General features: G+C 43.9%; 1 pseudogene; it reads right to left on the bottom strand.

Moving 5' to 3' along the window:
• The window catches only part of LOC135325950 (kinase non-catalytic C-lobe domain-containing protein 1-like), a 43,778-nt pseudogene extending 30,660 nt beyond the window's left edge, over window positions 1–13,118 (bottom strand).
• Between the last annotated feature and the right edge of the window lie 3,390 nt (window positions 13,119–16,508).

Raw genomic sequence — 16,508 nt, 5'->3', positions numbered from 1 at the left:
TTTCATTCTCAAATTTTGCCATCATCAGCACCCTGGAGTGCAAAATTCTTTTGCAAATGTTTTCCTTGGCTGCATCTAGAGAAGTAACCTCTAGCTGCCTGACAAGAAGACACCAGCTGCGCAGCAGGGAGGAAGAGACCAGATAGTCAAAGGGATGAACTAGAGACTATTCAAAACAGACAGAGCTCCACACTGTTGAAGGATTACTGTCCCTGATCAGGGTTGTGTTCCCCTCTTCATAGTGTAACACTTCCCAAATGCCTCAGAAATGTCTTTGCTCACAGATGCTTTACCACAAAAACAGCAGTCAAAGCTTCAAATTCACGGTGGAGAGCTGACATGTGAAAAGAAAAATCAACAGAAGAGGACTTCCACAGATTGAGTTTAAAGAAGACCTTTTTTTTTTTTTTTTTAAAATAGTAGGTACATACACCCCTGCCATGTTTCTCTCCAAGAAAATCCCTCCTCCTGCAGTTTGTGTCCCTAGAGGCTCTAAGGGCTGCAGCAGAGAAAGACGGACTTTCTCTGCTGCGCACACAGATGGGCCCCCGTGTCCGGAGGAGGCGATCGACGGCTCGCAAGGGGAAGAACAATCTCCCGCTGCGCTGGAGACTGAACTTAGCTGCACAGTAGGGCGCTCAAATGTATTTCTCATCACTTCTGGCATCTCCAAGCTCTCTAGAGGAAGAAAGACATGACAGAAAGCTTTAAATATAGCAGGAAAGTAGAGGGGAAAAAAAACCCTAAGAGCAGCAGCAAAAGTTTATGACAAGAAAGAGGAAAGTGAAAGAAAATAGGGGATGAAAAAGCATCAGGAACTGAAATTGTGTCTCAGAAGAAAGAAGGATGCAGGAATTGTGATGAACAGAGTCTGGTTAAAATACTTTCCAAAGGAAAAAAATATATATGCATTTCCCAACCTAGAGTCATGAGGAAATATTTATTTAAGCCTCAAAGCAGGCATTTAACTTAGCAGACGTTCGGATTCCACTGCACTTGCTTATGTTTTGTGTCGCCTTCTGATGCGACAATCTCCCATTCGCCTGAGACGGCACGGAGGCTCCCCCTGCCTCCGGGCCAATGAGCACTGACACCAATATGAGGATGCTGCAAATGGCGTTTATTGTACGTATGTATTCGCTTATATACCTACAAGCATACTGCTATCTCTACGTCATATCCTTCCTCTTCCTTCCTCTTTCTGTGCCATCGCGAGATCTTCCAATCGCCGTTCCCTACATCTCCCCCTCCCCATGCTTTGACTATGCTATTTGCTTTAAATTGCCGTGTCGCGGGTTAAGCATTCATAGTGTGGGTGTGAGTGGGACCACCCCTTTTCTAGCAGTTGTCTTACCAAGCATCTAAACACTAGTCTACATGCTAATATGCCTAGCACGAGCATCAGCAGCAGGTGCAACTCTTCTATTAGTAATTGCCTGGCCCATGGTCCTAGCCCAAGCCAATTACCACTACTGAACCCAGAAGGTCAAGCTCTTGCGGGTCCCAGGGCAATGATGCATTCAGCGTGTTCTAGCAGTTACTAATATTGCTTGTGTTTGTGCAATGCTCTCTCAGCTTTGGTAGGTCTACGGTCAAATTCAATGGGACCCCTATTAAGCATGTCTTAAAAGGGCTGCCCCGCACCCACCAACGTCAGGCAAAATTGCTTATTTCCTGTCCGGTTTGCCAGGTGAGCCATAGATTGTTACTACCCCATTTCGCTAACATTGGTTCGCCTTTCACCCCTTGGAGTCCCAGTCCCAGCATCGCTACAAGGAGAGCTACTTGGGTTGCTCCCCCTGCCATCTTCTCGGGTTTTCTGGTTACGCGTTCTTCTTGTGGTTTCACGCGCCTTTTCTCATCTGTTCTTCTCCTGTCTGTTGTCTTTGCTGCTAGAAGGGATCATCGGCTTTTCAGGGTGGTCCTCCCCTGCAATAAAACTCAGACATTCATTAATTCACCTGACTCTCTGCTTCCTGTCTTGTCCTTGCCCTGAGGTCTGGGCGCACCCACTTCACAGGGACCCATCTTACTACTTCTCCCTGCCTGACCGCTGCATACCCTCGTCCTTGGGTTACCAGCTGCCACCCCTCTTCCCATTCCCCTTTTTCCGGGATTCGGACCTTTACGTCTGGTCCCTCATGCATCGCTCGGACCGCCCAATGCTTTTCCGCTGGCGTCTTGTTCTCCTCCCCCCTGATGAACTGATTCAGACCGAATAAGGCGCGCATAATTATTTCTGATTGTTTGTGCGCAGGGATTCTTTGTGTATATCCTTCCCCCTCCCCAAGAATCTCGATCCTTTGCTTTAAAGTGCGGTTTGCTCGCTCGACAATGGCTTGACCTGTGCTATTATAGGCAATACCGTGCACTAGCTTAATTCCCCACCGTACGGCCCATTCTCTCGTGCTTTGCGCTGTGAAACACGTGCCGTTGTCTGTTTTAATAGTTTCTGGGGCACCCAGCCAGGCCATTGCCGTGTGCCAATGCAACTGTGCCGCCCGCGCTGTGACTCGTTTATGTTGGGTCGCAACGATGATACCGCTGTGTGTGTCCACTGTGACAGCCAGCCAGGGCTGTGGTCGAAGTCGCTGGCACATTGTGAAGTCCGTTTGCCATATTTGGTTTCCTTTCAGCCCCCTGGGGTTGATGCCGGCGCCCCACAGGGGGGTTTTTTGGCAATACGGGCAAGCCGCAACCACTTCACGAGCCGTGGTGAGGGGGATGTTGCAGCTTTTTGCCAGTGCTTTTGCACCAACATGGAGAAGGTCGTGCACCTGCCTTGCTTCTGCGACTGTCCACACACCTTTGGCCGCTTGATCGGCTTTATTGTTGCCTTCTTGGTACACTCCTTGGATTGCCTCATGACTCCGAACATGAATAACAGAGGCAGTGGCCCGCCGTTGTTGTAGGGCTTCTTCTAGCATTAGCGCAATGGGCGATCCGGCCCATCCGGGATATGACATGTTGTGTAACAATTTAAAGACGAACATGGAGTCTGTCACTACATTCAAATGCTCTTCTGGCCACATTTGCAATGCCTGCGCCACAGCTCGGGCCTCTAGATGCTGTACGCTACTGTCCGGCTCGCTGATCTTCACTCGGTGCCATTGGGCCTTTTGATCTTGCCACACAACGACTGCTGCCCTGGTCACCGATGACGCGTCGGTGAACACTGTGCGCCCTGGTGTAGGTCGCTGTAGCACTCGGGCTTTCAGATGGGGCCGAAGGACGGAGAGGTGTGTATACATCTCCAGCACAGGCGATAATCTGATTGTTCCTGGGAATCCTTCTAAAGCTATTGCTATACTATCTTGTTTCTGGACCACGCTGTCCCATTGACTCCTTTTTACCGGCAGGTAAATGGACTCAGGCTCCTTCGTGAAGTGCCGAACGGTGGCGGTTCGTCCCTTCTGTATCATCTGTGCCAACGCTGTTACGATTGTGACGTATGCCGTACTTATTTGGTTCGACACTATCCACCATACGACTTCCGGACGCTCCGGCGTCCCTTGTCCTAGAACGCCTATGGCTCCTGTTCTTGTAACTGCCACGTACAGATTGATAGGTCTGGCCGGGTCGTATCTCGTTACTCCGCCCTTTGCCATGAGATCTTCTATTTTTTGGAGGGCTTCTAACGCGTTCGGTGTCATCTGCCTCGGTTCCCATGGTTTGTGGCCCTTGAGCAACTCGAACAGTGGCTCCATCCACTCCTTGGGAATACCTATCAGCCCTCGCAGCCATTGGAGAGCTCCAACCAATTGTTGTACATCATGCAACGTCCGTATCTCTCTATTGAGCTTTATCGGCTGTGGGACCACAGCTCTGGGGAGGATGGTGGTTCCCAGATAGTCGACAGATTCTCCCCTTTGCGTCTTCGCTTTCTGGACGTACAATCCCGCTTCATTTAGGCAGTTAATTACTGCCTGTTCTGCCTGATCGGTTTCTTGCTGGGTCTCTGCAGCTATTAGGAGGTCGTCCATGTAATGGATGATAAGCGCGCGCGGGAGCTGCGCCCTTACCGGCTGCAATACCTTAGCTACTGCCGCCTGACAAATCGTAGGTGAATTTTTCATGCCCTGCGGGAGGACTGTCCATTGATATCGCGCTGCTGGCTCCTGCAGATTCTCTGAGGGCAGTGTGAAGGCAAATCGAGCTTTGTCCTGAGGGGCTAATGGTATAGAGAAAAAGCAATCTTGGATATCCATCACCACCACTGGCCAATTCTTTGGTATTGCTGATGGTAGTGGCAACCCCGGCTGGAGGGTATCCATCGCTTCCATCTGCTGATTTACCGCTCGTAGGTCGTGCAGTAATCGAAATTTAGACTTATCCTTTTTGTGTATCACAAATATAGGAGTGTTCCAGGGACTGTGGCTTTCCTCCAAGTGTCCCTGCTCTAGTTCTCTACTTACTATTTGTCGGGCAGCCGCCAATTTGTCCCCTGTCAATGGCCACTGCTCTACCCACACAGGCTCATTGGAGCACCATGTCAGCGGGACAGCGAAATGAGCCCCGAGGAGGTAGGCAGTGGCCCTTACCCTAAATTTGTCAGGTGAAAGCTGCTTTGCAATAAGGCATCTCGCCCTAACAATGGTTCCCCTATGGCAGTTATGTACGGCCGCACACGGATGATCTGAGCAGGCCTATCCCGGTCCTCCAATACAATTGTGATATCGGTTTCAGAAATCATAGCCTCCGCCCTGCCTCCCACTCCATCTAACGAGCTTGCCACTTTTGCTGGCCAACTCGATGGCCACAACCACGAGGGCACACATGTAACATCTGCCCCCGTATCTAGCATCATTATTAAGGGGATGCTAGGAGGACCCGCCCCTGGTGGGCCTATCAGATGCGCTTTCACTCGGGGTCTCTTCTCACACCCTAAGACCAGGGCCACGCGGGGTTTCCCTTCGGAGTTTGGTCGCTGGAGCTGTCCATCAGCGGTGTGTTGTTGTTGACGGGGGCTACTTGAGGCCGGCTCACCGGGGAGGGGTGGCCCCCTAGTTGCCCTCCCCGCTTCTCGTTTCCCGATCGCCGACAATCTTGTGCTCTGTGTCCTGGTTTTCCACAGGCCCAGCATGTAAGGCTCCCCATACCCCCTGTTGGGCGCGCGTAACTTCCCTTATTCGTGCACTGTGCTCTCAAATGGCCCATTCGCCCGCAGCCAAAGCATGGGCCTCCTTTTGGACCTCCTCTAGCTCTAACCTCCGGCATTGCCATAACTGCTGCAGCAATCTGTAGGGCTGTGGTCTTGTCCCGGTGTTCTAATACGTACTTGATCGTCTGCCCTAGACTTGCTCCCTTAGGCGCTGTTCTTAGGATTTCTTTTGTCAACTCGTTGCCCTGCTGTTTGATACATTCCAACATCACCGCTCCTTTTGCAGCGTCTGGTAAAGATGCAAGTTCTACTGCTGCCTGTAGCCTGTCACAAAACTTGTCAAACGGCTCTCCCACTCTCTGCTTCACAGTCGTCCATGGCTCTGCCTGCTGCACCAGTGGCCCAATATCATCAAAGGCCTTTCGAGATGCTTCTGTTGCCGCCAGTATCTCCCGAGGTCTCAGGCCCGCTGCCTGCTGCTGGGGTGTAGCCATGGCCGCATCATTTCCTCTTAACCGCGCTAGGGTGGATTGGCCCAGTGGGTTCTGCGGGTCTGCCTGTGCGGCCATCAACGCCTGCTGCAGGCGCGAGGTCCACGCTTCTTTCCACATAAGGACCATCGTGGGCGATAAAACCAGTCGCGCGAGGGCGCGACAATCCCACGGTATTAGGCCTCCCGCGTGCGCCGCGTCCAGCAACGTCTGTGTCACCGGGTGTCGCAGGCCCTGTTCTTGCACTGCTTTCAATAGCTGTTGTACCGTCTTTGGGTCGAGGGGCATCCATTCCACTGCCCCCCCCCCCGGGGCAACTCGTACTGGGAAGGCCCCTATTGGCGCACGAAACTTGAGGCCACTCAGGGCACATTCCGTCGCTATCAGTTTCCAGTCTGTTAGGGGAATTTCTTTTCCCCCTCCCGCTTGGGTGGAACCTGCTGTCTCTGATAGCCCTCTTTGTTTAGCTGCTGCCTCTGATAGCCCTCTTTGTTTAGCTATTTCTTCTTCCAGAGCTGTAAGCAGCATAAACATCTGCTCCATATCTCTTGTGACTTTCCTCCTTTTTTTTTTTTTTTTTTTTTTTTTTTTTCCTTCGCCTCTGACTGCGGCGGGGGAACTCCGCCCTAGTTACTGCACCTGAGTCTTCAGTCTCCTCCTTCCGCAATGCTGGTCGACGCCCACTCCTCTCTCGGCCAGCGCCATCTTTCCCCGGGTGCAGCACCTTTGGTCTTTCCCCTGCTTCTGGTCTTTCCCCTGCTTCTTCTCTTCTTTCATCCTCCCACTGCACCCAAATCATGGCCCCCGGTAGCCAGTCTCGGGGATCATCCACTATAATCGGTCTTTCCTTTTCTTCTGCCTCCTCCACTTTCACCTTGCTTTCTTTTCCTCTACCTGCCTCTGGCTTTTTCATATCTCGGTCTCCACAAAGGTCTCCTGGTTCTCCTAGTTCTCCCCCTTCCATCGCCCTCATCTCTTTCCACGGATACCGCGGCGGTGGCGGAGAAGAGGGCGTTATTGGGTAAGCCTCTGGAGTTTTTGCCTCCCCCTCTCCCCGCTCTGGTTCTTGATTAACCACCTCCTCCCTTATGTCTGTTTCCACACTCTCCGTTTTCACTTCATCCCCTACTATCGTCTCTCCCTCTATCGCCTCTGTTCGCTCCTCTGCGTTCGCTGCTGTCTGTGTCGCCATTTCCGCGGACATGTGCAGCGCCGCGCGGGCAGCCTGCCAGGTCTCAAGCTCCTCCCTAGTCCTTTCTAAAATGATCGTTATATCTCCCCACGTCTTAAGCTCTGCGGCCTTCTTAGTGGCCATAGCTCTCTGAGCAAGTGCTCGAGTGCACTTCTCCCAGTTAGAAGGGGAAAAAATGTCCCCTGGTCTAACTATCGCTCCATCTTTCAGGAGCCGCCCGACGCAGTTCACTACTGCATCTGCTCTCATAGAGAGCCCCCATTCCCGGGCACCCACGCGTACAACCTTAACTACCGCGTCCATGATCCGGAACCTCTCGACCGCCTGCGGTCCGCCGTCTCAGCTATCACGTCGGGGTCACCACTTGTCGCCTTCTGATGCGACAATCTCCCATTTGCCTGAGACGGCACGGAGGCTCCCCCTGCCTCCGGGCCAATGAGCACTGACACCAATATGAGGATGCTGCAAATGGCCTTTATTGTACGCATGTATTTGCTTATATACCTACAAGCATACTGCTATCTCTACGTCATATCCTTCCTCTTCCTTCCTCTTTCCGTGCCATCGCGAGATCTTCCGATCGCCGTTCCCTACAGTTTTGGTAAACAGGTAAGTGGAATTTTCCCTTATTTAGGTATCTGTCTCACATGCAAGTCCAGATCTAATTCACAGCTATTAGCTCTTTCTACAACTCAAAAAAAAAAAAAAGTCTGAAGTGCTGGAAAATATCTGACTAAAATTTTTAGCAAAACAGTCTGTAGCACGTTCTAAGTCTGCTTCCTAAGTATCTATTTTGACACTTAGCAGAGCGAGCTCAAGACAACCATTCAGCATGCGTAAGGCCTCAGGTCCACTGCACCTAAATCATTAACATTGCTCATTTCCTCTACTTGTTTTAATGCTGAGATATAAAACATTTAATCTATATTATCACTGGTGATTACTGCACTAAAAAACAAGCAAAATTTTAATCCAGCGCCTCTTCCTGGAAATTTTTTCATGCTCTAAAATGAACTTTTTCATAAGAGAAATTTTTAAATAAGAAAGTTTTTTTCACCACACAGAAAATTTGACTAAAAATATGGAAAAGTCACATGGCTGATTAATGCCTATAACTACATAATGGTGACATTTCGCTTTATGCCAAAAAGATTATATTTAAACCTCACTTGTTGAGAAAATGATTTTTTCCTTCAGTGTTAGTAAAAGCATTTATCAGGTCTTCTTTTTCATGGCTGATACCAGAACTGTACAACCATAATTTTAGCAAAGTATCCAAACAATGCCAACAGTTAAAGATTTCATGAACATGATGCTGGGATATTTTAAACAGCCAAAGCAAACAAAGACTTTCATTATTCTTTACTTAAGGAGTACTATTCTGGGAATAGACAACTTTTCTTTCCTGCAAGTGTTATTTCCCCAGTGTTCAAGTGTCATTGTTTGGCTACATGGGTTTTCACCTCTCTTATGCTTGACTGGGTATGAATGATCAACATGAAACAAATGTGCGTATGCCAGGATCCTGTTAACCCTTCCCATGTGAAAGCCACAGCATCTGAATCACAGAGAAACATTTAAAAGCATTAGAGATGGGACACACCTGATTAGAATGCAATTGGTTAGAGAAATAAAGGATCTCCACTCAAACTTGAAGTGAAAAATACTTATTTATGGCATGCAAAACTATAAAAATGCTAAGAAAACCCTCACAAGATACATTGCAGTAGCAAGACACAGCAAGCAAGTATTTTTAGTAATGCCTACTAGCAGTAAAGCACACAACGTTAAGAAGCAGTTTTGGGATATTAGAAAAATATTGTCCACTGGAGAAGTACTATTGACAGGTAAGAAAAACCATCTATTCTCCAGAGTAGACAAGGTTGATCTTCAGCCGATGGGACTTGTATTGCACTCTAAATAACAAGAAATACTTAAAAGAGATGCTAGAGATACTAGTCTAAAAGCTCTGTTTGCAGTAATCATGCTTATATATTACAGAAAACTGATACAAGAGCAGCACTGTAAATCTTATGAGGTGTTATCCATTTAGCCCAGAGGATGGAAAATACATTCTTAGGGCTCCACACTCATTTTGTCCCTTTGCAGCAAGTGAGCAGACTCAATTATTAGTTTCTTAAATTCAAACATTTTTAGGTATTTGTTAAAACTGTGGCATTCAGAAATGAAAGGGAACTTGAAAGGGTAAGCAGAAATCAGGTGTAAAATTTGGAACCAAAGGATAGCACCGTATGGGTTTATTTTTGCAATTGTCAGGACGTAAGACAGAGGCAGAAACAGCTGTTTCAGAAACCTGAGGAATAAAATCTGGCTTCCAGAGGAGAAGGAGAGAGTTGAAAAGCTTCTAAAAATAAAAAAAAATACAATAGAAAACCCCAACCCTTTCACTAAGGAGAAGGCTCACAAGAGAGCCCTCCATACCATTCAGCAACTATTGAAAATGAATGACTCTCCCTTAGCATCTCCTCCGGAAAACAAACGAACAATATAGATTTGCAGGCTAGAAGCTCTGCATTTCAGGGAACAGACAGTCATTTTGTTTGGTAAGAAAGCTAAAGGTCTTGCTCACAGAAGCTGATATACCTAAATGCTTTTCTTTCTCTACCCAAGTTAGGGAAAAAAAAAAATCTCCTAGATTACTTGAGACATAGGATTTTAACAGCTTCTAAAGAGCATAATATTTTTATGTGGCAGGACCTGAATATTTGCTGGGATTACTAAAAAAAGAAAATAGAGCATGAGTCTATAAAACCTTTTTTCTACTGAAAACATAGCTTTATAAGCCTCTGGTTTCTTGGACATCAGCTGCCCTGCTGTCTTCATTTCAGACCACATTTGCTACTCTGCTTTTCAGATAGCTGGAACAGCAGTTACCTTTTCTTAATTCACTGTGATCGGCCAACAGACTAGGCAGAAGCAGGATAACCTCACTTCGATTAGAGCCTACCTGTCTGGAAGAATGAAGTTCTGTGCAGGCTGTAGATCATTTTGTTTTAAATTGATGATAAAATGTCTGAAGAAAAGAAGCATTTTAACATTCAGAAGAATGGCAGACTAATCTGAAAACATATGTTCTGTATGCCAATTTCAACTGCTTTTGCTGGAAAAGCAACCAGAACAGTCCCTATGGCTTTTAAATCTTGGGAGAAATTTGGGAAGCCGTAATTCTGAGAAAGCTTAATTTCTTGAAAGCATCCTCATGTACCCAGACAGACTTAAAACCTGGTCCTGGTGGTCCAGTGAGGACAGAATATAGGTCTTAATTCAATAGACTTTTTCCTAAAGCAGTACTCCTTCTCAATGCACTCAATTCATGTTCTTAAGTGGTGGCAGCTTATTTATCCCACATACTTCTCCAGTTAACAGAGCCTGAAGTAAGTCCACTTCCATGTTCAGACAAGTGATGCTGAAGTATAGTGTCTATATTCCTTGGAGGAAAAAAAAGCAGCTGCATGGCTTTATAGTCATCCGATAGCTAGAATTATTTCAGTCACCCTCTCCCTGACAACTTGAATGCAATTAATTTTAGGTTTATACACTTCTGCATAAAAATATAAAATATCCTTCCAGGAAAGGAGATTCATGGCATAACACAGATGAAAGACTGCAGATAGAGCTGTTTCTGTCACTTGAATACTAAGACATAACAAGCTTCCTCACAAGAAATCAATGGCTGAAAATGCCACGATCCTTGTTAGAAATACAAGCACATCTACAAAATAAAGCAGGTTCATGGAAGTCCAGAGGAACAAATGACGTAGCAGAAGTAGACAATTTTGGAATGATTTTGGAGCTCATGATCCCCTTTCACTCCCTTCTGAAGTATGTAGGGTTGCATAGTCCAGAGCAGGAGAGAGAGGAAAAAGGAAAAAAATGCTTACAATAAAAGGATCTTTTCCTAGAGTCTGAAGAAGAAACCTACAGGATTTAAAAACTAAATAAAGAAATAAATATGCATTCAATGAGTAACTCCCTGAGAGAACAAAACCATGCCATGAGGTATGTATCCATATTTACTATCCTCCTGCATTATGAATTTTATAAGCACACATGATATTTAGAGGAGAAGAGAGGGAAAGAGAAAAAAGCAGTAAGAACAGTCTCTTTAATGTGGCATCCATTTCTCAGCTATAATGAATCACAGGCTCCTTACTCAGTTGACTGTCATTGATTACTGCTCCAGTGGAGGTGTCGGAGCAGGGTGAAAACAGGGAAGGATACAGACTGAAAATAACCCTAGAGGCCACTGCATTGGATGACTGAAAGACAAGCTGTTAGGCAAGGAGAACAGGCAGAGCTGTCAGTAGAGACAGCTGAGGAAAAGTCTTCACCATCATTTCTGGAAATGAAGTGCGCACTGGATGCTTGTGCTGCTCATTCTTTCCAAGGCACAGCACAGCTAGAGAAGCATCAACCGTCCTGCATTTTCAGCCAGCAGTTCTCCTATTACATGGATTGTTTACATCTCTTCAAGTGTGGCACAAGAGAAAACCATCTAGTGAGAGACCAAATTTGTCCACCCTGAGAATCTGTAATCTGAGCAGAGAAGAGACCACACTACACTACCTATCACTGAATTCTAGTAGACAAAAAAAAAGGTAGTCAACTTTCCCTCTTCTTATTTGGCTATTTATAGAGATGAAATGCTTGAGACATATCCATCATATTGTGCACATATTTGAATTTGATCATGAAATATACATAGCACACACAGAAGCAGTAATTTAAGAACACAGGATAAATACAGCATATGTACAATTCTCAAAATCCTAAATGCATATGTAGATTAAAAAAAGTGGAATCTTTTCCCCTCCTGAAGCAGATGGGATACTGCCATTGATTTCAACAAGGTCAAGTTTACACCCAGGAACTCTACAATTTTCATAAGCACCTGGGAGGCCTACTGCAAAGTACTGAACTTCATGTACTGACAGCAACATAGAGACTCAAAAATCTACATATGCTTTGGTAATGTATTCTTACAAATGTAATTAACTATTAATTATGCTGCACTAACACACTAGTGAGTGAGCTCCCGTACACTTTGTTAAAAAATTAAAATGAATGTTGATTTTGCAATAGGAGAAATTTCACTGTAGCATTTTACCTTTGAAGAGAAAAAAGGGTCACCACATTTCCAATGTGAACGCGAAAGCGTGCAGACTAGCAGAATTCTGTTCTGCAGCACACTAACTTGCTGGGGGCAGGGGAAGCAATCACACAGTATTCAAGTCATTTCCTCTCCAATAAGTGACTACAGCAACTATATAATGAAGACTTTATTTTTACTACCTGCTCATTACTTTTGATTTCTGACCCTCTGCCTCCACAAAGATTATCTTCATTATTGTTTGCGCTCATCACACCGTTGTTTAATTCTGGAGAACTAATTAGGTTTGATCCATATCTGTTCCCACTGGGTTTTGTTGTTAACACTGCATCCATCTTGTTAAAATGTATTAAAAAATTTTCATTTGGCCCATGAGAAGTTTCAGTACAGTCTTCCAGTGCCATGTAATTGTCTAGCATTTTTGTTCCAGCAATTGATTGATTAGGGCTTTTTAGCATACCAGCCATATTTGGCATTTCAGAGGTAGCATCAGAACAGTCTTCTTTGTGATCAGATGAAAGAAAACCTGTATTTTTACCATTAATAAGTGACATGTGCTCTTCTAGGTTCATGCCAGACACCTGCGTACACACACAAGGAGCTTCTAAATGAAGATCATTAACCTGGTGATTCTTTGGTTCTGCTCTTGGTGGATTACTAATAGCAAATGAATTAAGATTTCCCTTTGAAAAAGCAACCTCATTATTATTGTCTAGAGGTAGTGGTTCTTGTGTAAGCAAGTGATTTTTCCTAGCTAGCAGTCCACTGTTGGTTACAGATGTAAAAAAGGGGTTTGTATCTGAAGCTTCAAGTGGTAGCTTTGGAAAGGTTTTAATTTTTCTCAGACAGCCTTTCTTAAAAATGCCATCTCTCTCCATGTCAATAACGCATGATTTTATATCCAAAGCAACACTAGCAAAACTGTCATTATATACTGCATGTTTATCCTCCTCTTTGCTCTTTTTAACTTGAGTTGCAAGTTGAGAATGTTGAGCTTTGTCATTATCCAGATCAATTTGCATTTCCGCTAATCCACTTTCTCTGCCAGTCACCATAGTAACTGCTGAAGAGTCCTTGTGACAGGTAGCTGGCACATCTTCCACTGCAGAGGAATCACCTGCTATGTTGTTTTTCTCATCTGAGTATAATTTAGATCCCAAACTTCTTTGACACACTCTTCCCTTCCACATGTTATCACAGCCATCTAGATGCAAAAAACAGATGCTTATATTAAGAATATATTAAAACCTTCTCCTCTTTCCTAGCAAGTCTCTATAGCTCTTTTTCTGTCACTACTAAGTATCTTCCTTATGTTACAAAGAGTGAGTGGACTACTTTTAATCATAAAGGACACACTATACAGAGAGCCAAAATAAGTTAAAAGTTTATTCAAAATATATTATGTTCATTGAGAGTTTTGTGTTGTCTGCTCCTCCCCCCCAACCCAAACCCACAAATATTTAATGACTTTTGGATATCCATAAAATACCCTCTGACAGGAGAGTACACAAACATAGCATTTTAAAAATCGTTAGATATTTCAGAAGGTCTAAAAATTCTAAAGTAAATACATTTTAAGCTTACTTTGAGAAGCACCAAATGATTCAATTGAAAGAACCCTTCTTCCAACAGCAGATAGACTTCGACAAATATTACTTGGCGAAGCAATCTTCAGTTTTTCTTCACATAATGACAAAATGCTCTAGAGAAAATTAGTGTTAAATACTTATTTAATGCTGAATAAAGTTATGAATTTTGACTAAACTGAATCATGTTCACTCACACAATACAGCTGAATTTATAAATAAGATGCTACATTAAACGTCTCTTGCACTGTTCACTGTACTATTTCTATTATGTAGCTGAATTCTTTTCTTATTTTTACCACGGGCTGTCATGAAATTAATTCAGTTCAAGTTCTAGCCTGCAGTTAGGAAATACTAAGAACAACCAATGAAAATTAATCATCTTAAATATTATCCTTAATAAATAGTGTACTGGAAATGTAAAAAGCTAGAGCGTGGATTATGTTTTAAACAGACAGCGATTCACTTTAATCCAGTGACATAGGCAGTATGATGAATATTTTTATTGCCAATATCACAATAAAAGCAAATTCTGGAAAACAGAATTACCAGGTCACAAGAAACAGTATATGAGCATCTCTAATCTGTAGCCTGGGCATCATCTGATAAGCACTGGTGTCAACTGAGTGTTAGCTACAGACACTCATACATTTAAAAACTGTCAGGATGGGCAGGAAGTAGAAGAGGGCTCTCTTTCCAGATGCATCCCACTGCTTCCTTGGCGACTGTTCCTAGGCAAACACTGACAAGACCTCACGCAGCTCTGAGAAGCTGCTCTTATGTCCCCATTAAAGCCACTCAACCATTCTTCTGCTATTGTGAGTGGAAGAAAGAAAATGGCTCTGCTGGTTCACATATCAGACTGAGCAAAGACAGGAAAAAGGGAACCAGCTGTGATGGAGCCTGCAAAACACTTGCAAAGTTCTAGTGAAACGCTTGCAAAGCTCTGTGTGTTTTTCCTCCATAGGCACCCCCCCCCCCCCCACACACACACCTCCAAGAAAGCACCTGAAAGAAAAGGCAGGCAAAAAGAACAGATAATCATAAAGCAACATTTATATGCTACCCCCATCCAGTTTTGACCCACACCATTTCTGGGCTGATGTGAGCAGTCAGGAATAACTTTCAGGAACTGCAAACTAACTGAAGATAGTAAGAGGCGCTACACAATCCCTTTCCTGACTATGCTGGAAAGGGCATGATGAGAAATACAAGAGCTGATCATGCAGGCTCCATGCCGGGAATGGTGCCCAGTCTAGGTGATCTTCAGCTAGGGAACCAAAATTATTTCCATTTGCTTTATAGCAAATGAGTGCTGCAAAAGAAGAATGAACAGATTCTTTCTGCAAAGCACTGATTGCAGATGCTAGACCATTTATAATATATACTATCAGCTCAGAAGGGGGAAAAAAAAGAAAAGGAAGAAAGGATTAAGATACCACTATTCTGAAGTAGAAGTAGTAGTACTGAGGCCAAAAAAGTCGCATTTGGACAACTGTTCTTCTCCAGCTATAGTCTAAAAGCCTGTAATATTACAGTGATGTACTTTCACACACCCATGTTGAATAACACAGACTATGGTGATCAACATTCAGAATGCAAGTTCCTTCAATATATCGCTTTTCAAAATCTACCTATCTTCAAATACTTTTAAAAATGGTAGGCAAAATAAGAGGCTAAATGGAGTAAAACAGAAAAATAATTAAGAGATCTAATCAAGCATTACTCAAGTTTTATACATTTACAGAAGAACTAGTTAATAATAGTGCCTTGAGCATGCCAAGGAGTAGTGGGATCCTGGAGCATGGCTCCTCCCATCCCCTTCTTGAATGCAATCTAAGCATCATTTGAGCCACTAGACGTTTTTTTTTTTCATGGCATAATGCCTTCTGTGCTTACTTCTAATGTCTCCCCCTCTTCCTCCCTCTCCTTTTTCTCCCTCTCCTAAATATTAAACAGGAAGAATTGGCTAATGAAACAAATCAGATCCACAAGAATATTTACACAATCTTCTTAAAGACTGAATTACCATAAAATATTTACATCTGCTTTTCAGGTTGCATTGCCATTAGATTAGGAAGTCACAGGAGTTTCTGCTGAGTGAGGGAAAACTTCAGTCCTGGTCCAAAATTGGAGCAGGTTACATATATAGAGCATCCTTCTCTACTAATGAGCACACATCCACAAACTTTGTCATTTCTGTAAAAGAAAACACTTAAAATTATGGAGGGCTGTTTTACCTCAATATCTGGCCTATCTTCAGGATTCTCTTCTTGCATTTGTTCGAGGAGAGCGTGCAGATCTTGTCCAAACTCTGATTCTGTCTCAGGTTCTACTACGTATTCAACTGCTGCTTTCAAGGTTGCACCCAAAGAATAGACGTGTGCCTGCATAAAGTTTAAAAGAGACATTCAATATTTTTACCAACTCTCTCACGCACTCTCTCGCTCTCTAAAACCCCAAGAGCGCAAGGGACATAGCTCACATTATAAACTTACCAAGTAACAGTTCATTGGAAAGGTAGTTTAAATTAAACAGAATAGGATGAACAAAATAGGATTTTAGTTCTGCTTTGGGACTTCAAGATTAAGAGAAAGGTTAGAACAAAAGAAAAGAAAAAAAAAACACTATGTAATCTGACCTGAAAAAAAAGATCAAAACTTGAAATTATTGCTTTTCAAAAAAAATAGCCTCAAGCTCTTCACCATTTTACAACTTCACTATTAAGCAGAAAAGGTAACCGAAGACTTTTTTGTTCTGTCGAGAATCTCAGAAGAACTCTGGCAGAAATTGTTACGATTTATATTTTGATCTAGCAGACGAAATACAGTAAGACTAGTAAGATTTACTCTTTCTTCTATTTTACTACATAAGCTACTGTAATAAACTTAGTACCAGTAGCCCTAATGAACCACGCACACATATACACTATTGAAAGATTGGCGAGACTTTGTTGCAAGACGAAAAAGGACTATATTGGCACAAGGATATGAAAACATGAAGCCTG

The sequence above is a fragment of the Dromaius novaehollandiae genome, unplaced genomic scaffold (genome assembly GCF_036370855.1).
Source record: "Dromaius novaehollandiae isolate bDroNov1 unplaced genomic scaffold, bDroNov1.hap1 HAP1_SCAFFOLD_38, whole genome shotgun sequence".
In the NCBI taxonomy this organism is placed as follows: domain Eukaryota; kingdom Metazoa; phylum Chordata; class Aves; order Casuariiformes; family Dromaiidae; genus Dromaius; species Dromaius novaehollandiae.
The sequence above is the reverse complement of the archived record's forward strand: the minus strand, read 5'-3'. Positions and strand labels throughout refer to the sequence as shown.